At 38.0% G+C, this 23,870-nt stretch overlaps 1 long non-coding RNA gene across 3 annotated transcripts in view; it reads right to left on the reverse strand.

Moving 5' to 3' along the window:
- LOC116080625 overlaps positions 1-23,870 on the reverse strand; it is an 87,205-nt gene that overhangs the window by 12,127 nt on the left and 51,208 nt on the right. Inside the window, exons 2-6 of one of the 3 annotated variants that reach the window (XR_004114504.1) lie at positions 11,365-11,670; positions 9,890-9,924; positions 8,860-8,961; positions 3,919-3,975; positions 3,590-3,744 (exon numbers count right to left, since the gene is read on the reverse strand). This is a non-coding gene — a long non-coding RNA (uncharacterized LOC116080625). The remainder of the gene's footprint in view (positions 1-3,589; positions 3,745-3,918; positions 3,976-8,859; positions 8,962-9,889; positions 9,925-11,364; positions 11,671-23,870) is intronic. The other 2 variants (XR_004114503.1, XR_004114505.1) reach the window with 2 other exon arrangements.

The raw sequence follows: 23,870 nt of genomic DNA on the forward strand, positions 1-23,870 counted from the left end.
GATCTCATCCTGTGGTTTTGACTTCTACAAAAGCATGTATCAGATATCCTGCATGTCAAATATTTATAGTACAATTCATAGCAATAAAGATTGCAATTATAAAGTAGCAATGAAGTAATTTTATGCTTCACATTTTAACATTTCAAAATAACTCAGGCAAAAACAAGCTTTAAAGGTCTACTTGCCCAATCTAACAAATGATCTTTCTAAACCATTCCTGTCTGCCTTTGAGTGACACTTCCCAGACTTGCCCAAGGATAGCCAGTGCAATAGAAGTAGACAAAGACTGTTCAATAAAAGAGAAATGTGTTGCTCAGGCTATGTTACATGACTGAAGAATAAACAACATAGATTCAACTACTTCCCACCCTGCTTGACCAGGAAAGGTAGATTGCAGGGCTGGGAATCATATCTGGATAGGGGCTGTCCAAGGGGCCACATAGAGTGTGGAACACTAATTCCAAATGGTTAAACTTCAATCCATGGAAAATAAAGGATGAGAAGGACCCAACAGAAAAGTTCCCTTCAGTTATCTTCCCTTGGACTGTGTGTGGTTTGGATGTGTAGCCTGCCTGGACAAGCCTGGCAAGTACACCTGGGCTCAAGGCTATCATGTTCCCTTTAGGCTTGTCCTGAATTGGCAGCAGGCTGATAACTATTTGGCACTAATTATGTGATGGTTCATCTTGATTGCGACTTGCTGAGGTTCAGAGTCATCATGGAAACAAATCTCTGGCTATGAATGAGAGGAATGTTAAGTTCAGTAAAGTGGGAAAACTATCGTAAATGTGAACAGTTCTATTCCATGGGTTTGACACTTATTCCTGGGTCTACAACTAAATGGAAAGATGATGATTTGAGCCCAGACATTCATCACTCTCTGCTTCCTGACTGGGGATATAATGTGACCAGTCTCCTGCCCTTGTCACCATGACATCCCTTAAACTATAAGCCAAAGGAAACCACCTCTTCCTTAAGTTGCTTTTGTGGGGTGCTTTTATCACAAGAAGAAAAGTAACCAATACACTGTGCCTCCTTTTCCCACCATTGTCTCAATCCCCAAGTCCTTCCCATTTCATCATAAATCAGTTCCAAGGATTTGCTCCAGGCTCTATGTATAGAGAATTTAGTAAGTTTCAAGGAATATTAAAAACTGATTATTTGTAGCTTCTGAGAAATATACCTTGAAATCTGAACCTCCAGGGTGATAGGATTGAGGGTGGGACATTTTAGAGTCAATGATGTCTTAAGGACAGATTGCTCATAAGTTTGATTTTATATTAAAAAGAAGCTTCAAGGAACTTGTTGACATGTTAATTATGTGATCAACTTCAAGAAAGTATCTACAGAATCTGTAGTTACCTTCATTTTAAAGATTTTAGACTTCAGAACTATGATAAATAAATATATTTTATTCATAACTGGCTTGATTTAAGATGTGTTATTACAAAAATGCAAATGAAGGCAAGGCATGTTTTAAACTTGGAGACATTTTCCAAAGAGAAAACCTATGTTCTTAAAGCACCTCTGGAAATATGTTATTCTGCTAATAGGATAACTTAGATTCCCTCCATCTAGACCACAAGTAAAGCTCACCATCAAAGAATATATAGAAAAAAAAATTGCTACCAAGTTAACCAAAGTAAAGGAAGAGATCTTCCCTAATATCCATCACCGTGTGACAAGTGGAAGATATTAAAAATGCATATGAAGGCAAAATATGTTTAGACAAAGCATGTTGTTTGTAATTTATGTTGATTTTCCAAAATATAATTTGGGAAAGATCAGTCCCAGTAACCTGCCTGTTCACTTGTTCCTTTGTCAGAAGAGCCAAAACAGGGACTCAAGCTTACAGTGTTATTGAGGTCCTCCGAATAAGTGGCCTATGTAGTAAGAAGATGAGGCTTTTAGTTGCAGTCTCTAAAAAAGAGGATTCCCAATGGTTAGCATTTCCTTCTAGGCTCCGCCTCGCAGTTACCTGGCAATAGCCAGGTATGCCTGACTCACTATAAAATGGGCTTTGTCCCTTCCTTATTTTCTTATCCTCTTACTCTCTTACTCTCTGACCCTTTTCTCCCTCTCTTCTCCTTCCCCCTCTCTCTCCACATGTTCCTGGCTACCACCTCTCCATTTCCCTCCTCCCTTTCTCTCTCTGTGTCTCTCTGTGTGTGTACTCCCTTTCCAACTACCCTTCCAATGCCTTAAATAAACTCTATTCTATACTAACTGCATCCTATGACTGGTACCTCAGGTGAAATGATACCTCAGCATGGGTCTCAGGCTCCCTTCCACCTCACCATACCATGCCTCTACCAAACATATCTTGGCCTCTTTTCTTTTTTATAAAATATAACATTAGTTGACACAAATCTCAAGTATTTCCTTAGCTATATGTGGATCTGGATATCTTGATTCTGTTAGTAACAAGTTATTTGAAATTAGGAAAGGCATTTAATTTCCTGGCTTCATTTACAGCACTGAAGGCTGTTTTCTTCATTAGATCCCTTTGTGAATATGCATTTTTAGAACTGCTAATATTTGCATAGAGATATACATAAGAAATCTCCATCAAAATTGTAACAAAGTGGACAAGAGGCTTGTTCTGATTCCTTAGAAACCATCTAGCATCCCACACCTGAGTGAGGGAGAATATTCAAATGAATGGAGGCTGAGGAGGACCGTACACATCCACAGTGAGATCATATGCGCCATCTTTAAACTAGCTTCAACCTTTTAGTGGGCAAGCTTTTAGGGAGGCTGATGAAAATCGTGTCACTAAATGCTTAGAATACAGAAGCTACACAAAAAATCCTTCTGGTGGCTACGTTCTGATGTCAAAGATGACATCCTCAGGGCTTTATGTAGCATTTCATTCAATTCTAAAGATTACTATTATTCTCTGTTCTCCATAGAGTCACCCTTTGTTAGCAAGAAAGCTGCAAATCAAGTTAGGTAAAGCCATAAAATATTGCCATATTTTTAAATATCCAGTGAAATTTTTTTCTTTTGCCACCTAATGTCTATACCTATCTTGATTTCTACAGTAATGAAATAAATTATTTTTTGTCATTACAGAGATATTAGAATGACAATTCCTATTCCAGGAGCTTAGGAATAAAGGTAGGGAATGGGAAACTAACCAAATATACGATCAGCAGACAGCCTTCTGAAGCATTTGAATCCCAAGTGTCCTATGGTAATGCGGCCTTGAGCTAGAGGTAAGTTATTACTTATAACCAAGAACCTTAATTAAAATGTCTTTCTGGGGGATTCCACAATTAATAGCAGTTGCTGCTCTCAGATTGTTTCTTAGAATCTAGAGTTCAGTTCCCTAGTATCCACATCAGGCAGCTCACAGCCAGTTGTCATTCCAGCTCCAGGGTGTCTGGCTTCCTGTTCTGACCTCTGTGAGCACGTACGATCTTGTACATGCATGTGTGTATGTACACACACACATACACACACACACACACACACACACAATCACACACACTTCAATAAAAGGATATATTTAAAAGTGATGCTTAGTATAAAAACATATTCCCCAAGTTAGATTGGGATTCTCAAGACATTAATGAGCAAGCTATACCTTATTAGTGATAGTCACTTCATCTATGAAACAGGAATTGTTACTTTTGCTGAGCTACTATGTAGATTGCTTCAAGGAAAAGAGACCATCAGATTGCAGATGCATTCTTTACTGTGTGACCTCCTTACAGAGCTAGGGCACCATGTGACAGCTGTCTGTAGAGGAAATTTCAAAGAGTAATAGATTAGAGTTATCTTGTCTGTGATACTTTCTGGATCAAGCAATTGTTACAGCAAATGGCTGCAAAGGCTGATATATATTTCAGACTCAGCAGACAAAATATCCAATTATATTTGAATTTCAGATAAATAGCAAAAAATTTTACTCACAGTATGCTCCAGATTTTGGAGAGAGAACATTGATGCTAAAACATCTTTACTGTTGATCTGAAATAAAATTTAAGTGGGAACTGTGTACCCTTATTTTCTAAATTTGCATACCTTAATTTGAGATTATGTAAATCCAAGAGTTCAAAAAGAACTACAGCCAAATTAGGGAAAAATAACATGCATTATTGCTTTAGGTAGATAAAAAGACCTGAAAGATTAATTCAGTTTATAAAATCCCTGAGTAATCAGAGAGGTTTCTTTCTTTGATTAAAATAGAAAAATTTGTAGTATAATCAGCTGTTAAGCTCAGTTCAGTCATTTGTATGGATTACAGACAGACACGGGTGAGAAGACCATGATCAAAGAGATAATGAAACAAAATGGTCTAGAGATAAGAAAAGAAACAACTGAGTCAAGAAATGAGTAATTAAGTAAGTTTATGTTCATAAATATTGTTTAAAATTGCTATTGTTTTTATTTTTATATTTCTATTTAAAAATTTTAATACAATATATTTTGATCAATTTTCTCTCCTCCAACTTATCCCAGATCCTCATCACCTCCATATCCACCCAACTTTGTTATTTTTCTCTCTCCCTCTTTTACTGACTATTCTAAAACCATACACACACACACATACACACACACACATACAATCACACATAAATCAAAACAAACAAATTAAAGATCAATGATACAAAATGTGTCAAAACAAAACAGAAGTCCATGAGGAACAACCAAAAAACAAAGTAAAAAATAAAAACACGGTATTCATCTTATGTTGAACAACTACCCCTAACATGGGGCCTGCTCCGCCATGTTGTTGACATTGGATTCAGTTACACTCCATTGGAGAAAATGGATTTCCCTTTACGAGGAACTATCTATTCCAGGTAGCTTCTTGGTTAGGGTTGTGACCCTGTGTCTACTTTTCCCTTTCAGTACTTGGACTTCACCTAAACCTGTGCAGATCTTAGGTCTACGGACTCAGGCTCTGAAAGTACATATGTACACCAGTCTTGTGTCTGGAAGATGGATTTTATTTGGAGTTATCTATCATCTCTTGCTACCATAGTCTTTCTACCTCCTCTTTTGTGTCAATCCCTGAGTCTCGAGAAAAGGAGTTTGAGGAAGAAAGGTTTTCTCCAAGGCCCCTAGCCTGTCTAGTCCCTGTTTCTAGTTCCCTTTAGCAGTGGCAAGGATAAGTTACATCTCATTGGGTGGGCCTTAAGTCCAACTTTAAAAAAGTGTTTGGTTATTTTTACAACACTTCTGCCACTATCTTACACATGTATCTTTCAGGTAGGTCACTGTTGTAAGACACAAGGCTTGCAGCTAAATGTTACCAATGATTATATTTCTTTTCTAGTAGAGTGAAGATTATATTCCAATACCATGAACACTAGTTAGTCAATAGGGGTCAAACTTCTAGCTAGCTTAATGTTTCCATGTTCAGTTCCAAAAGTCTTGTCTTTATCTATAGGGCCTTACAGTCACATTTGTGGAGAGCAACCTATGTATGACCTTGGCATAGCCTTTGATATTTAGGTTTCCATGAGACCCTTTTGGCCAAGGATTTAACAATATATAACATATACATAAGTTTTATTTGGTGACATAAGATGTCTAGTTGGACTATTGTGTAGTTGGAGCAATTGTCTTCCATATTACATGGTGAATTCATTTAGATTCCTTTCATATATCCATATGAAGTGACTGGAAACCTCTGAAGAAGTAGGTTTCCAATGGTTTTTCAAATGGCCATTTCAAGTTCTAGTAGAAAGCTATAGTATCTGTGTGGCGTGATATAGAGTTTCTTGGGTTTATACACAAGATGGGTACAGCTGGAACTTGAGGTTTATTGATCCCCAGTTTTCTGAGGAGACTTTGACAAAGGTGGTTGTCTATTTTCATAAAATAGCTTTTTAGCTTCATGAGATCATACTTAAAGATGATTTGTTCTAGTGCATCCTGTTCAGAACTGTGTTGATAATCTCAAGCCTTTTCCCAAGTTTGTCTTCTGTCAGATTCAGGGTACCTGGTCTTATGTTGATGTCCTTGATCCATTTGGGGTTGTTTGTACTACAAAGCTATAATAATAAGCACAGCATGCTATTTTCATGAAAACAGAGAAAACAAAATGAATTCTCAGACATAAATTCACACACATATGGACACCTGATTTTTTTTTTTTGAGAAAGAAGCCAGAAATACACACTAAAGGAAAAGACAGCATCTTTAACAAACACTGTTGGTCAAACTGAGCATATTCATATAGAAGAAGGAAAATAGATTCTTGGGTAGATACTACTGAATTGTGTAAGAAAAATAGCTGAATATAAGCTAGCCAGTGACACAGTTGATACAGCTAGCAAAGGAGAGGGAGCAGCAGAGACAGAGAGGGAGGGAGGGAATAAGGGAGAGAGAGGAGAGGTAAAGAGAGATTTCTTTGGTTACTAAGTGATCTCTTAGTCAGTACTGTGTAACACTGTATGTGGGCCTGACTTGAAGTTTCTGTTCTAAGTTCCTGCCTTTACCATCCACAGTGTATTCTGTGATTATAAATAGAAATAAGTCCTTTCATTCCATAAAAGTAAAATAAAGATATTTATATGATCCCTCCTATTTTCTCCCACAGCACTTTTGAAATGTATTGGCATTGTGTTAGTTACATTTTTGTTGTTGTGATACAAATTCCTTGACAAAAGTAACCTAGGGAGAGAGGGGCTTATTCTGACTAAGTTTGAAGGAATCACTCTATCATGATGGACAGAGGGAAAAAACTAGGAAAGGGTTGTAAAATCAGTGTGTCAGGAATGGAGGTAGATTGATCACACAGCACCCATACTTAGAAAGCAGATGTCAATGAACATTTATGTTCTAATACCTTTCTTCTATTTATGATGTATATCAACATGGCTTGTAAAAGGATGACAGTCCCCAAGTCTGTTGTTTGTGTGGGGATGAGGCCTTCCATTTCAATTGCCATAATCAAAACATTGCCTTACAGGAGTCCCTAAAAGTTGGTTTCATGGGTGACTCCCAATCCTGTCAAGTGTAAAATCAACATAAACCATCACAAGAATTTATATCATCCTCCTCATTATTTTTCAGACAAAAACATAACTAAAAGGTTAAGGGAAACTGGCCAATGTTAAATAGCTATTAAGAGGAATTGCTTGGATTTTTCAAAGCTCCATCTTAATGTTATCTGTACAGAGAATAATCAAGAAAATATAATTACTCTTGGGTTATTTCCAAACTAACAAATACCAAACAAAATACTGTATTGTTTGCCAGTGAATACCCAGTTATAGTTGAAAACAATTACCACAAGTTAGGGACGATGGATTTTAACCCCCAAATTTAAAAAACTGTGATTAACATCATTTCCAAAATCATGTGCATCTCATAAGGGAGATCAACATTAAAACAGAGGGATGCCTACTCAGTTCCTATACCCCATACCCCACAATGCAATCCTCACAATGCTTCCAGTTTCAAGTAAAAGCCCAAGCCAAAAGTCTGCCAAGAAACATCCTTTACATTAAGATAAAGTAATAGTCTCCAACTGGTATTTTCACTCTTGATTCTAGAGAGGTCAGTGCTTTGTTTTGTTTTATTATGTGGAAAGCATGTGATATTTGCAATGAAAAGTCAAAAGGAAGAGTCTTTGATCAATAAGTGAGGTTTGAGAAAGGACCTGACTTCTAAACCCAGCACTTCTGACAGTCAAGTTCAAAGGCGATTCTAACATTGGACTAAGCTCACAGGTGGGAGCAATGGCATTTGCTTGATCTGCATTGATCATTTGAGGGTTATTATCTTTTTTTCTGGCTCTGACTCTTAGCGTGTGACCTTGGACTAGTCACTTAACCTGTCGGGCTTTCATCAAGTTAAAGGGAACTCCACACCTTTTCTCCAGGGCCCTTTTCCATGATGAAAAGAAATGCCCGGCGTCTGGGATTTTGGTAGAACACACGCCAATACACCCTAATTTGTTTCTCAGAAAAACCTATCTTTATTATGGAAAAATTATAAAATTCAAAGGAGAAAAGAATTTGGCTCTAAGCCTACCCACACAGTAACTTTCCTAAAATGTTACTTGAAAGAGCCAGCCTTCCAAGACACAAAGCAGACAAGCACTAAAGAGCTGATTGTGAGCAGTGAAGCCAGTAAAGGAGTCCTTATCATTAGCCCAGGCTTCTTTTAAAAGGGTGACATGCAAAGAGTTAGGAGTTCAATCATCTTCCCTCCCTCCAAATGAAGAGATTATTATGAAGTCATAAGCATCCAGTGTCTCAGCATGTGCTTTTATTTGGAAAAAAGTGTCATGATAGAGAAGTATGTGAGAGAAAATGGTGCCATTAGTATGGATTCAATCTATATGCCTATTATTGTTCTAAAAAGAGGGAAATTTAAAGATGTAGATATAAGGTTAGTTACACATGGGAGGCATAAAATATAAAACACAGTGGGAGAAGGTAGACATGTTGATGGAGTGGGGTATGTGCAAGCCAAGGAAAAGAAAAGATTGCCAACCAACACCAGAAGCTGGAATAAGAGGAAAGCCTTGAAAAATTGTCAGGAAAAGCATGGATCTCCTACTGTCTTGACTCCAGATTTTCAACTTTCAGGATTGTCTGAAAACACATTTCTCTCCTTTTAACCCACACACTTGCTATCCTTTGTTTTAGCAATCCTCATAAATAACATAGCAAGAGTGTCCTGGTTTTCTAAGTACATCTAATTTGCATGAATAGCTAAACTTGAAGTGAGCAGTTCCCACTTTCTATGGTTCAATGGGGTCATGTATGCATGCAAACACATGTGTTTATTCACATATGTGTGCAGTCACAGTGACTCTTTAGTGCCTGCCAGCTAAACACACATACATACACACACACCCTCACACACACACACTTACACATACATACTCACCTCCTGGCTTATTGTATTCCATGTTAGGTGACTTCTTATAGGCTTTGCATATTATTTTTCTTATTGTCATTGTTGTTGTTGCTGCTGCTGCTGCTGTTGTTGCTAAAAAATAAATAGCAGATGTAGGGTTCACTTAGGATTCCTCCAGTAGAGTTCATAAAGTTTCAACTAAGGCAATTGAACAACTACAATACATCATATTATGACAATGAAAAGCATGCTATTGGCCACAAGTTTATATTATATGTGTAAACTCCAATACAGAAATATGTAGGTGATATCAAAAGCAAAGGGAAACAAATGAACTCTTATCTGTGTGCTTTCTGATAGATGTCACTGGACCTACATAATACAGGAACTTTTGCCTAGAGAATGGTATTGTGGACAATGCATTGGGCATTTCTACAATGATAAACAATGAAAATAATTCCCTATACACATGCCCCTAGGCCAACTTGATCTAAACAATTGTTCAATTGAGGCTCCCTTCTCATGAATCTAGTCTGTAACAAATTGACTTTTAAAATGTAACTAACAATAGTTGCTTTATATATCTTAACTGATACTTCTGTAAATCTGCTCATTCTCCTTGGAATGAATGGGGTGGAGAAGATTGAATGCCTCAATATTCTATGTGGTATGGTTTATATGTGATTTGTTCTTCAAGGATACCACACATGTTGGAAGCTTAGTCCTTAGTATGAAACATGAAGATATGGCGAAGTCTTTAAAAACTAAGGCCTAATGAAAGTAAGGTTGGTCACTGGGGATTAGCCCTTCGAATGGAATACTGATCTTCACGAATAAATTTATTCTTGTGAGAGCAAGCTACTGTTAATGAACAACCCTGGCTCCTGAAACTCTCTGGCTTCCTGGCTTGCTATATAATTTCTTCTGCAGTTCCTTCTGCAATTGTGATCTCGTCTACTATAAGACATCATTAGATACTAACAAAAGGTTTTTTTTTTCACCCTTAGAAGCTATAAACCAGGAGTTGGGGGGAGGGTAATTCAGTCAGTAAAATGCTTACCACACAAGCAGGGGATTGAGTTCAATTTTCAGAACCTATGTAAAAAAATTTTAAAAATTAAAAAAAAAAATAAAGAAAGCCAGCACATTCTTGAAGTCTCATTGCTGAAGAGGCTGAGACACACCTGGCTTGAGTTTACAATCCATCCAGATGACATGAATCAATGAACTCTAGGCCAAAGACATGTTTCCAGTTGAATGGCTCCTGAAAAATGTCACCTGGGGTTGTCTTCTGTACTCTATACATACTGCACACACACATGCACATGTATGTACAAATGTACACTTGCTTGCATAAGCAAAAACATTAACACATATCCTCTCCCATAAAATCAGTGACCTAAATAAAATCTCTGCATAGTAATTAACATAGTGTATTTTGTTATAGCAACAGAAAATGAACTAACTTCAGGGAAGGTCAAGTCAGATCAGTATTATTACAGTTGTTTTAAGAAATCATCAACTTGGCATAGATTTCTGATCCCCAGGAAGAAAGAAAGATTTTTTTCTTTAGTGGATTAGTTATGTCCCTTCCCATGCTCATGTGAAGATTCATGAAAAAGAATACTTGTTGCATGACAGCCCAAGTTTAATATAAAGAAATTATGTGAAAAGTTGGACAGGTGTGCATGAACCTGTAACAAGCAGGGATGTGTAGAAAAGGAGAAGATGGTGGAATCAATAGACCTAGATGGCATTCAGCCTGGCACCAGGATCAGTCAGGGTCTCTGACTTAAGGAAATGAGACAGACAATGATAGAAAAAGTGACCATATTATCTTGGTTTCTTCATATGGGTGTGTGCTCTCATATACATGTACATAAACACACATGTGTGCATATACGTGCATATACATATACATACAAAAAGAAAGAGAAACAAAGAGAAAGAAAGAAGGAAAAGAAAGGAAGAAAAGAAAGAAGGAAGGAAGGAAGGAAAGAAGGAAGGGAGGGAAGAAGGGAGGGAGGGAGGGAGGGAGGGAGGGAGGGAGGAAAGGAGAAAGGAAGGAAGAAAGAGAAGCAAGAAAGCAAGTAGGTTGTTCTCAGGAGTTGTATCTGGTTTTCATACTGTTAATAATCTCTGAAGCGATCCTTACTTAAACCAAATTCTGACTACAATAAGAACGATACTAGTGAGAGGACAGTGGAGCACCTATTGACCCTGTAGTCTGATCAGTTCCTCTAAATGAGGTCTTAGATGATGAACTACCCTGGTAACAACAACAACAACAACAACAAAAAAAAACTTTGCCCATGTGCCAAATCCAGTACCCAATGAAGCAATCAGCTCAGCTCCCCCTCCTGCAACATTTATTCTGCTTTCTTTATTTGGATAGCCTTGGATTTGGCTCATTACACACAGTCTTGGTTTGTATTTTCATTAATGTTTAAGCTCCCTCAAATCCTTTTTGGAAAGAGCTAAGAGCTGAAGCTTAAACAAACAATGGGAAATGCTCAGACTTCAAAGCAGCATTACCTTAAGGCGACTCGCCAGGCTTCTTCAGAATGTTGAGTTTCTTTCTGCTTGGACCTAATTAGCCTTGTGATCTGGCAAACCCGGGTAACTCCAATGTGTTCAGGAAAGGCCTGTAGCTACCTTTCTGAAGGACCATCATGTTTGCCTGGACCCTCATCTATAGAGAACATTGCTTTCTTTTCCTGTTGAGCTCTGCCTGAGGAATGGTAGCCCTTTTTCTTTGTCTTCCCTTGGAGTCTTGGCAAAAATCATGGGCTAAGTCTTTCTTTTGCTCAACTGCAGGGCTCCCAAGCTATTGACTCTAACCTGTAAATAAAGTAAAAGAAAAACATTAAAAAGAATCAGAGAATATGAGCTCTGACTGTGATTCTTTCCTCTAGGAGTTCCTTTGTAGACCCTGAACAGGAAAACACTTTCTAATTCACAAAACACAGGCAATAGGGCTCTGCATTTCCTTCCTGGCCAGCAGTAGTCCAGCCTCACAGAAGATGAACTTAGGATATCTGGAAGAAAATGGCTTGCAAGGAAGAAAAAAGCCAGCCAAAGAAGGTGGATAACTGCCCATATGCCCTATCACAACTCCATCCCTGCCCAGAGATGTCAAGCATTCCAAGTTTTGCTATCATTGCTGACACTGTGAGTCAGGTGGTTCAGGTAGAACAGCAAACTATAGCTCATGGGTCATGTCCAAGCCAGCAATTTTCGGTAAGTGTAAACTTGTATTTATTTGTTAGGTATTATCTACTCTGATTTCTTATTCTGAGAAATAATGAGTACTGACAATTCTGAGTAGTTGATATAGAGACTAAATACTCAGCAAAGACAAAATAAAATAGTTAACATTTGACTTGTACAAGAAAATTGTTCAAATATCACATGTCCTTTTTCCAAGGTTCAGAAAACATTATAAAAGAAGCAACAGGCAGATTATAGGAGCCAGAAGTCAAAGAGGAGCTAGGGAAACATTTTTTTTCCCTTCTGCACATAACAGGACTCATGGATTAATAATCTAAGAAAATCTGTGGGTATCTGCATAAGATCTACACATCATTAAGCCAATCACCATTCCAGAATGGAGTGTGGAGGGTCTCATTAGCCCCCACTCCAAGCTGAGAGATTATATGATAGTTGATGGCTGCTAAGAATGGGACTAACATATTTCTTTAAGGTGTGGCTTCTGATAGAGGAAAGAGAAGAGTAAATGACCCAATGTATATATGGGCAGCACTAATTTCAGCATGGTATGGTAAAACAATAAAATAAAAAAAAGACCATGAAGGATGGAGGAGAGGTGATAATTAAGGTGGAGGAAGGGAGGTCTAGCAGGACTTAGAGAGACAAGAGAAGAGTGAATATGATCACAAAGCATTGTCTGCAGGCATGAAATTCAGAAAGACCAATTAAAGTGACTGTATTAAAAAGGGAATGTGAGCCGGGCAGTGGTGGCACACACCTTTAATCCCGGCACTTGAGAGGCAGAGGCAGGCAGATTTCTGAGTTCGAGGCCAGCCTGGTCTACAGAGTGAGTTCCAGGACAGCCAGGGCTACACAGAGAAAACCTGTCTCAAAAAACAAACAGCAACAACAAAAGCAAACAAACAAACAAAAAGGGAATGTGAGAAGAACAACCCATAGGGTGGATGGGGCAAAACATGGATGAGAGCAAGATAAGAAAGGAAAACGCAAGAGTAATCAGGTTGCATCATGTACATGTATGAAGCTGGTAAAGAACAAATGGAATCAGCTTTTACAACCCCCCAAACAGAAAACAAATGAATCCAGAGAGATGCCACAGTCCTTAAAAGCACTTGGTGCTCTAGAAGAGGACCTAGCATCACTTCCCTTCACCCACACCAGGAGACTCACAACCACTGACATCCTCATCTGGCCTTGGAGGGCACAAGCACACAACATGTGCACACATACCCCCACAAAGAAAATAAAAACTTCCAAAACCATATCAAGAAATTGGAATGCAAATGGTCAAATAAATCTATGAAAACATCAGAAACAAAAAGAATGTCAGTGGATACATGGAAACTAAAATTTCAAACTGCCATATAATTTAAGTTCCCTTTCCAATGGCCTGGGCCAATTTTTTTTCACCACCATTTCAGATTCAGAATAAAACTTCTCTCAAGAAATATGCTATGAAATTGACACAGCTCCAGTTCAGAACAGCTATTCTCAATACATGCATTTTCTAAGACGAGCTCCCCACGGAAATTACATTGCAACAAATATAAAGAGAGCTAAGAGGTAGCATAATGAAAATTATGCTAAGACCATATTCATTTTTGCTTCTCTGCAGGTTCACAGCTTGAAACCAAGTCCTCAGTTACTTACTGCAAGGAATCCCTAAAGCATCCTTTATGAGATCACACACTATGAGGCAGGCCCCTTCTAAACTCGCACAGAGAAAACACAGCTACAAAGGGGCCGTGGGAAATAGATAAGAATAAAATCATTGCGGATCTCAGTGCAAGCTGTACGTTCTGCAGAGAGAATTAGAAACCTGTTGGAATACTGGTCCATGCTGCCTGCCTGTGCAGCACATTTAATTATTCATTTTATTCACCTGACTGACCACTTAAAAACCATGTAGTCAGTGCCTCAGCAATAATTTCATTTCTAAGTGTTCTGCCTGGTTATTTTTCTGTGTGTGCACACTATTAATTAATGACAATGGAGAAGTCTGTAAATTTTAGTGTTCGGTCTCAGTGGAGCTTGAATCCATTACTCATGAAAACCAGCATCTACAGCCACTAAGTAGGCACAAAGAGGTAAGTATTGATTTTGGTTTTGAGTTTTAATTTTTTCCTCATTGAATCTAAATGAGTAGCTTGCATTCGAACAGCCTTCAGCCTTCAGAGGGCCAGACAGTACAAGACAGCACACCTGTGAAGTGGGCACAGCCTACCCACACATTTAAGAGGATCCGTGTGTGCCAGGGATGGAGAATGAAAAACCATGTAAGGCCCTTTAAAAACTCAGCCAAATCTTCCCTGAGCATTAGTGTCATACTAAATTGAGACAAATGAGTTACTGGCCTCCCACCTTCTAACCTCAAGTCCCTAATAAAACTTCTAACATGATTGCATTCAGTTGATTCAGCTTCCTGGAAGAGCACAGAGATGACACTGATAATAGAGTAGAAAGTAGCCTCATGGAGTGTAAGGAAATCTGGCGCTAGCATAGGACTGTGCTTTACTGAAGCACACTACAATGCTATATAACGAGGTATTTGATGAGTCACAGTGTCTCATTTGTTTACTAGAGAGGCTGAAATGCAGGTTACAAACTCTGATAGTTTATGCTTTTCAACTTGATGGGACCCTTAGAGATCTGTAAACTTGGAATCAAATATCTGGACTTGTATGCAATAGATAATATAAATTGGGTTAATGTGAACATGTGAACAACTACTGTAAATGTATGTGCCACCCTTTCTTTGGGCTGGGGTTCTAACCTGGATAAAAGGGAGAAGGCAAATGGCATACCAGCATTCATTTCACTGTTTGCTGACATTGGATGCAACATGCCCAGCAGGCTTGCTTCTGCTACATGCCTCCCTTGTCACAAGCTGAATACATTTCTTCAATGTGTAAGCTAGAATAAATCCTTTCTTCTTAAATCACTTCATATATGGTATTTTACCACAGTTACCAAGCAAAGCAGTGAATACATCTGTCTGGATCAGCATTCATATAGCAGAACTGAAAAGATATTTTGGACAGTAAAGTCTTGTCATGCAAGCCTAAGAATGAACATAAGTTCAATTCCTAGAACCACGTTTTTAAGTAATCTAGTCAAGGTAGTGAGTATTTATCATCCCTTCATCAGGAGACAGAATTGGGGAGATCCTAAGTCTCACTGTTCAGGCAATCTAGCCCCATTTAATGAGCCCCAGGCCAATGAGAAACACTGGTTCAACAAAACTTGTGGGGGATAGAACTCAAGTTTTCCTCCATCTTCCATATACAAGTACACATGAAACTTCATCGACACCCACATAAATGAACACAGACACATAGATACAAAGAATCATACAAATTAGTTACAAGAGAATCATTCTAAACCTTTTGAGATATGATACAGATCTTAACCAACTATGAATTCTAGATATGAGATACAAATAATTATGTTTTAAAGGGAAATGGGCTTTAGAGATGGTTCTGCAGGTAAAATGCTTTCCATACATTTGTCACAATTGTAGTTCTGTCCCTGGCTTCCCTAGAAAAACCAGGTAGGTATGGTGCTCTATGTGTAATTTCAGTTCTCAGAGGCTAAGACGGAGATAGGCAAACAGGAATTAAGCTGGTTACTTAGCTAGACTATCAGTATTGGAAAGCTATGGGCTCTCTCAAAGACCCCAATTCAATGAGTTAAGGTGGAGACTTACAGAGGAAGGCAACCAAGGTCAACTGTAGGGCTTCTCCATGTACATGTCACACACATCTACCTGTGTCCACACAATTCAACATGAATATACACACATGCACACCTTATACACATACACAGGTAAAATGCAATAATACAAAGAAAAACAATCTCATTATAATAATAGAGAGTCAAAAGAAAATCACATATGGGGGGTGGGGTGTTTCTATAGCCTTTCAATATGCTGCTGAGGTAAGTGGTTACTAAAAGCTAATAGCTTTAAACTTCCTAGCAGGAATTACATCAGACGCTATGATTACTATCTGTCCACCATAGGTGAAGGTATGGGTTTGGAACTTTTACACTCACAGATAAAAGGCACACTATAATGTCCCCTACCCTGGATACAGGCACCTCACATTAATCCTATCTCCTGACACTTAGAATGTCCCTTCTTAAAAGAGTCCAATGCTTTTATATTCTCTACAAAGAGAATCGTAAGGCAGGAAAATATTGAACCTAAAGATGATTGTGAAACTAATTAGCTATGTCACCTTGAGTGAATGTTTTACCATCCAGAACAAAATTAGAATCACCCGGAGTGTTGTTTGAGATTTGTTTGTTAGTTTGTTTAATTCCAAAACAGTTTCTAAGACTCCACTTGAGACTCCCTGATGCAATCTCTCTGGGAGTTATTCCTGAGAAATCTGCATTTGTCAAAGCTTCCCAGGAGAGTACAACCTGGGGAGTGGTTGAGAGTCACTGAAGGTTGACTCACACAGAGAGCTGCTACAGAGCTTGTAAACTACTTTCAAGTGAATCTAGTTCCTCCTCTTCTTGCCTAGTCATATTCTTGACCTCAGTAAGAGTTCTGTAAACTTAAGGTTATTTCTTTTTCTTAAATAAAATTTGAGAAACTTATACATGAAACTTGCATCTACATTACCACTGTAACTCCCCAACTCTTTCTAAATTATTATTGTTACATGTGTTCATATATAGTAATACATATATTTACATTTACACAAATATATACTATATGCATATATGTATATGTATATATATATATTCTACTGAGTATTTATTTTGCTTGTATGTACATGTGTCCAAGACTGACTACTTAAGACTAGACAATCTATGGAAGAGCTCATCTCTGGAAGAAAATGATTGTCCCTGTCTTAGCAGCCATTAACTGGCTATAGCTCTTCATCTAGGGTTGGAATTGTGCAATTTTCCCACTGCCCTGGCAGGTCAATGGATGTTGTCATTGCGCTTTCTTGTTCAGTTAACTATACTGTTGAGAGTTCTTGGGTGAATTCCTGTCATGTCTAGGGGACACTATCAGCAGGCACTCTGGACCTATGCTCTTACAATCTTCCTGCTCTCTCTTCTGCAATTTCCTCTGAGCTTTAGGCAAGGGAAGTGTGTTGCAGATGTATCAGCTTAATTCGGGCATGCCATAATCAGTCTCTGCATTTCGAGCAGTTGTGGATCTCTGTCAGAGTCTCCATCTGTGAAAAGCAGGTGCTTCTTTGATGGCAAGTGAAAGGTACACTTATCTGTGGGTTAATAATATTTATAATATAGTTAAAAAGAGAAGCAGAAGTAAGAGAGAGAGAGGAGGAGCCCCTTTTTATAGTGGGCTGGGCTACCTTGCTGTTCCCAGGTAACTGTGGGGTGGGGTATACCTGGCTGTAGTAAGATGACTGTGGGGGTGGAGTCCAGCTAGAATACTAGGAGCTAGGGGCATTGTCTACAGCTCCTGGTGTCAGATATCTATGTCTGGGGACATAGCTCACTGTTCCATCCCTTGCAGAATTTTCTACTGGGGTCTGCAGAGTAAGCCTTGCTCAACTACAACACAGACTGCCTTTCGAGATGCAACATAGGTTTACAGTATTAGATATGAATTCCCTCCTGTTTAGTGGGCCTTAAATCCCATTACACAGATGTTGGTTACCAATGAGGATTGTATGCCACCGTTATATCATTGTGTATATCTTGCTGGTCCATTCTGGTTCATACATTTTCCCGCTGGGTACAAATACAATTATTCTTCTTCCTTGGCAGATTGATACCCCTCTCTAATAATAAGAGAGCCAGTTTTCAGAGTGGAGGGTTTTAGGTCAGATCTAGACTTATTCCTTTAAATCCTATGTCCAAAATGTGTGGTGTCTTCAGCAATAAGGAAATTACTTAAATATTCTTGGAAGCAACTAAGGGAAATAGTGATATCCTATGTTTTGGAGTCTGTTATACTTCTCTGATGAACAATGTGAGTGGATATTTCTTCGTGCTACTGCCATCAGCCTGGCAGTTCCTCAGAAAATTGGACATAGTACTACCTGTGGACCCTGCTATACCACTCCTAGGCATATATCCAAAAGATGCTCCAACAAATAACAAGGGCACATGCCCCACTATGTTCATAGCAGCTTTATTTATAATAGCCAGAAGCTGGAAAGAACCCTGATATCCTTCGACAGAGGAAATGTACCACAGAAAATGTGGTACATTTATACAATGGAGTACTACTCAGTTATTAAAAACAATGACTTCATGAAATTTGAAGGCAAATGGATAGAACTAGAAAGTATCATCCTGAGTGAGGTAACCCAATCACAAAAGAAAACACATGGTATGTACTCACTGATAAGTGGATATTAGCCCAAAAGCTCAGAATGTCCAAGATAAATTCACAGACTTCATGAAGCTCAAGAAGAAGGAAGACCAAAGTGTGGATGAGGCAGTACTTCTTAAAAGGGGAACAAAATACTCCTAAGAGGAAATACAGAGACAAAGTGTAGAGTAGAGACTGAAGGAAAGACCATACAGAGACTGCCCCCACCTGGGGATCCACCCAGATACAGTCACCAAACCCAGACACTATTGTGGATGCCAAGAAATGCATGCTGACATGAGCCTGATATAGCTGTCTCCTGAGAGGCTCTGCCAGAGCCTGACAATTACAGAGGCAGATGCTCACAGCTAACCATTGGACTGAGCACTGGGTCCCCAATGGAGAACTTAGAAAAAGGACTGAAAGAACTGAAGGGGTTTGCAACCCCATAGGAAGAACAACAATATGAACCAACCAGTACCCCCACAGCTCCCAGGGACTAAACCATCAACCAAAGAGTACACATGGAGAGACCTATGGCTCCAGCCACATATGTAGCAAAGGATGGCTTTGTCTGGCATCAGTGGGAGGACAGGCCCTTGATCCTGTGAAGGTTCAATGCTCCAGTGTAGGGAAATGCCAGGGTGTGGAGGCAGGAGTGGATGCCTGGGTGGAGGAGATCCCTCATAGAAGCAAGGGGGGATGGGATAGGGGTTTCCAGAGGAGAAACTGGGAAAGAGGATAACATTTGAAATGTAAATAAAGAAAATATCCAATAAAAAAAAAGAATGGATGTGTGTTTGGTACTATATTGGTTCCTTTTTAGTGATTGTAACAAATTATCAGTGGATGGAAGGGGTAACAATAAAAAAGTGTTGTTCACTTTGTTCACAATATTTGAGAGTCCTGGGCACCCATGACTGAAGTGCATGCGAAAGAATAAGATCATTATGTTTGAGAAGATGCAAAAGAATAAAATCTTGCTTAAGTGATAAGGGGTTAGGCTCGCTTTTCTAACTGTTTAGTCTCAAAGCTAAATCAGTGCCCCAAGATATTTTCAATTCTAGTTAAGTTGTATCAGAAATAAAATTAAAATAATAATAATAATTAAAAATAAAATAAATTGCCAGGCAGTGGTTGCTCACCCCTTTAATCCCAGCACTTGGGAGGCAGAGGCAGGCAGATTTCTGAGTTTGAGGCCAGCCTGGTCTACAGAGTGAGTTCTGAAAATATGTTAAGATTATATTATGGGACCATAGTCAATATGTTTCCATTAAACTAAAATGTTTCACTCTCCAATGTGGTACAGAATATGTATAGTTTTCTACCTACTATGCTAATAAGCCTTTCCTTGTCATGTTGATAGCTTAGAGGAGTAAAAACAAAAACACAGAAATAGGAGCAGAGAAGGTGAAAAATATGCTTGACAAAATCAGACACATGGCTGAGCAAAGGGCAGCCTTAACCAATATCTAGGGCAATATTGCAGACGCCTCTGTGATGCGGACTGACACCCCACTGACTATATAATGGAGCACATAAATTCATTGTTTCAGGAAAGGCCCAAAATGTGAAAATCACCAAATTGGTATTAGGAACAAGTATCACAACACCAACAAGAGTATTTTAACCCCTGAGGGATGACTTGTAGTGATAAAGAGACAGCCCTGAATCTCTAAAGACAGGAAAATAGGAGCCAGCTTGAGCAGCATCTGAATTGTTCTTTCTACTGATATTAACTTTACCATGACCTGAAGATACAAAGAAATGACAGCAATATTAAATAATACACAAAGGTTGTTCTAGCTAGGGAAAGTGTGTGCTTGCTTTCCACCCATATAACACATATTGTCTGTTAAAAGGCTGGAGAGTCGAGAGTGTTCAACAACTATACAACCCTGAACTTCACAAGGGATGATCTTGTAAGATGGTCTGAGAATTGCCCCACATCCCATTCTTAGTGGTTACCTCTAATCCGATCTGTAGCAAAAGCAAGAACCTGGAGAGATAAGTACTGGGGTTCAGAATGAACCCCACGTTTCCATTCTCACATTTCCCCCAGGACCCATGAGCATGAGTGCACTTTCATTTAAAAACCAGAGGAGGTATTTGATTCCAGTTCACTCTCCCCTGCCATTCTAAATGAGAAACTGAAATGAACGCCTATATAATTTTTACCATTCTGGAAATCATAGCTTTGGGCAGCAAATTTTTTGTCATTTTCTTATTAATAACAATTTCTGAGGTAAACCATCCTATGATATTTTTAACAGGTCAATGGCCAGAGTAATAGAGAAATTTCAATATATCCATTTCATTTTGCATTTGGAGTGGAGGAGCTGAATGCCATTCTTGCAATTCAATTTTTTTTAACAGAGTCTACTGATATGCAAAGTTCTCACTTAAACAGTCCCCTTTCTCAGACAAAAATATATTTTAATGATTTGATTCCATTTACTTGTAATTATAATTTTATGTCCTAGGTATTACATCCAATAAACTTTTAAACTTTTTTCTTACATCCAATATAGAAAATTTTCAGCTATAGATTACACAATATTGTGAGAGCACAAATATGCCCACTTATTTATAAAGTCTAATAGATTTGAAAGAGAAGATACACATGTGGGTTTCAATCTTGCATATATTCTATTAAGAATAGTAGGCAAAATCTTGATGGGTAAAGTTAACTATATCTGCTATAAACCTTTGGTTAATACAAATTAATTTGGCAACTGCCAATTAGATCTCTTTGCCTGACAGTGAAACAAAACGTAATATAAAATTGGCTTCAATTAGAAATCAAGTTGAAAACATCAAAGGAACTTCCACTTAATAAAGTCAAATTAAATTCTTGTCCAGTTCTCTTCAAAGACTAATGTGGGAAGAGTGGGAAGGAACTAATACAAAGGAAATAATTGAAGGCATGGCAAGATAACTTACGTTGTAGAAGAGAAATAAGAGAAAAATATTCACATGTGCCCTACCTGAACTAGTAACACGCTAATAATTTTTAAGTAATTCTAATAAAGGTAGTAATACTCTTAGCCATGTGTGAAATAGGTAGATCCTAACTGGAAAGTCTTTTTGTTGCATTCAACCTCTTGCTTTAAGCCATTTGTCTCATATGTAATCATATAGATAAGCTATGAATTTACCTCATATCTTCCAGGAATGGAAATTTATGGTAAGTCAAGACAACCATCTTTTCCCTCGGTTCTATTTGAACCATTGACAAAGATAATCTCTCTTACTAGAGTTCTGAGCACCAAAAGCTACAAAGTCTTAAGTTTTCAGAGGTTACTTGGGCCCAAATATACTCATGTAAAACAAGGTGGGCAAAGAAACATTTCCAAAGATGCTGGTAAGGTATTTTAACTGGAAATCAGTCCTATACCTTGAACTTCTTGGGTACCCAAAACAACGAATTCACTATTATTTTGTTAACTTTGATTTGGTATTTGACAGCAAAGTCTATAATCTGTCTGCACCATTACCACCAGTAAATGCTTCAGTCATGAACTTCTTTGCCTTCAGAACAATGAGAAATGAATTCCTGCTGTTTATAAACTATCCTGTATGTGATATACTTTATAGTAAGCCAAGTAGATTGAAACAAATTGGTATACAATAAGATGAGGTATTGACTTAATATTTTTTAAGTGAGGATAAGCTTTAAAACTGGGTGTAGGGTAGATATAGGATAGTACTGGGTAGTGATAGTGTAATAAAAGTGGGAAGATTTTAGGGTTCACGCTGGGAAAAACCTACATTGTGGTAAACAAGCTGTCTCTTTAGGAGAGCCTAGAATGATACACAAATTCTCTCAAGCAGGACCCTAGCAATTCATCTTTTTGCTACTTGTCTCTAAGGCAGAATTGCCAGCATTAAACAGGAAATAACCTTTTTCCTAACTTGGCATTAAGAAAATGTTTGAGACCTAGGCTCTTTCCTAATCTTGGTTTAGCTAAGGCTTGACACAAAGAATGGGCCTGTGTCTTGCAAAAGCATGAAAGATGGAATTTCTAATTAAGGGCCTTAATCTTTTCATTAACTGATAAGCTAATTTTCATCAGTACTAACAACGAAGAAACAGACAATGGAGGAAAATAGAGGTGGTAAAGCTGGCCATAATTACTCCTTTGTGATAGGATCTGGAGCAAAGGTATGGGAGGTGGACGGAAACCAAACCAAATAGGAGAGAAATAACCTAAACTGTTTACTTTTTGATAAATATCAGAATATGTAAATCATAAAACATAGTTATGAAAAGATCAAGTAAATAAGGAACTAATATAAAATAAAAACAAAGCAAAACAAAAAATGTGATTTACATTGAACATTTTTTATGAGATGCCCTACAAATGGCCTAGTGTCAATAAAACTCTTAAAGAACTACAAACGGTTGCTCTCATGTTTGTCTGCTCTGGCTGAATCGGTGGAGGTTCTGCCTATGTTTAGCGTCTGATTACTGTAACTCATTTGTCTCAAATACGAAAATAAACACTCTTTCTGAACTTCTGAACTTCTGGATAAAAAACAATCTACTTACTTCTCTATTGCTTTTATTCAGGTTGGAGTGGAGTGGGAGGATGAAAACAGTCTTTCTAAGATCAACAGAGAAAAAATAATTAATTGCAAAACTGCCTTCACCAAAAGGCTTAGTGACACAGAGGACCTCGAGACACTTGCCTCTTCAGGCTGTTACTTCATTTCAACAGATGATGATGTAATTTTAATACTTTTATTTCTTAATTTTACTAGTTTTTAGACAAGGGTCAAATATAATTGGTTTATAGGCTAAAATAACTAATTTCATAAAACTTTTGTCACCCAATTAGTGTACAGAATCAGGAGTGATAATAAAATATTCACTCAAAATGATCCAGATGAATTTTAGCACCCACTCAACAAGTCTACACTGGAATTATAAGCAAGTGAATTGTGGAATAGCTCTGATATAAGTAACTCCCTCAGACAACTTAAGCTAGTGCAAGAGCAGTAGGTTGGGTGCATTAAAGTTTAACAAATAGTTCCCAGAACACAGCCAGCTAACATTTACTCTTTTTGTTTTTGATATTTTCTTTATTTTTTTATCTCAATGCTATAAGTTCATTGTTTAATCTCAATAAGCTTAAGAAGCAGACACTTTGTTATTTCCACACTGAAAATGAGAAAACAGACAAATAATCATGAGGTAACTAACAAACGGACTAAGAGTTGAACTTCTACATTCTTATCACAAGCCCTAGCTCTTAGACATCACATTATAATGGATGATGAGGAATGTCTAAGAATGGAGGACATCTAAAGAATTACTTCTTCTTCCCTAGATCCTTAACAAAAAATGTCTTGATCCCCCTTTTATGCTTACATATGTTCTTAGGGGACATAAGCACAACCATTCCTGTGGCTTGAACAAACATACCTGCTGATAAAACTCCCACCTTCAATAGAGTATAGACTTGTACATCCAGCTGACTTCTTGGCATCACATTGGAATGAC

This window comes from Mastomys coucha, unplaced genomic scaffold (assembly GCF_008632895.1).
Source record: "Mastomys coucha isolate ucsf_1 unplaced genomic scaffold, UCSF_Mcou_1 pScaffold6, whole genome shotgun sequence".
Taxonomy (NCBI): Eukaryota; Metazoa; Chordata; class Mammalia; order Rodentia; family Muridae; genus Mastomys; species Mastomys coucha.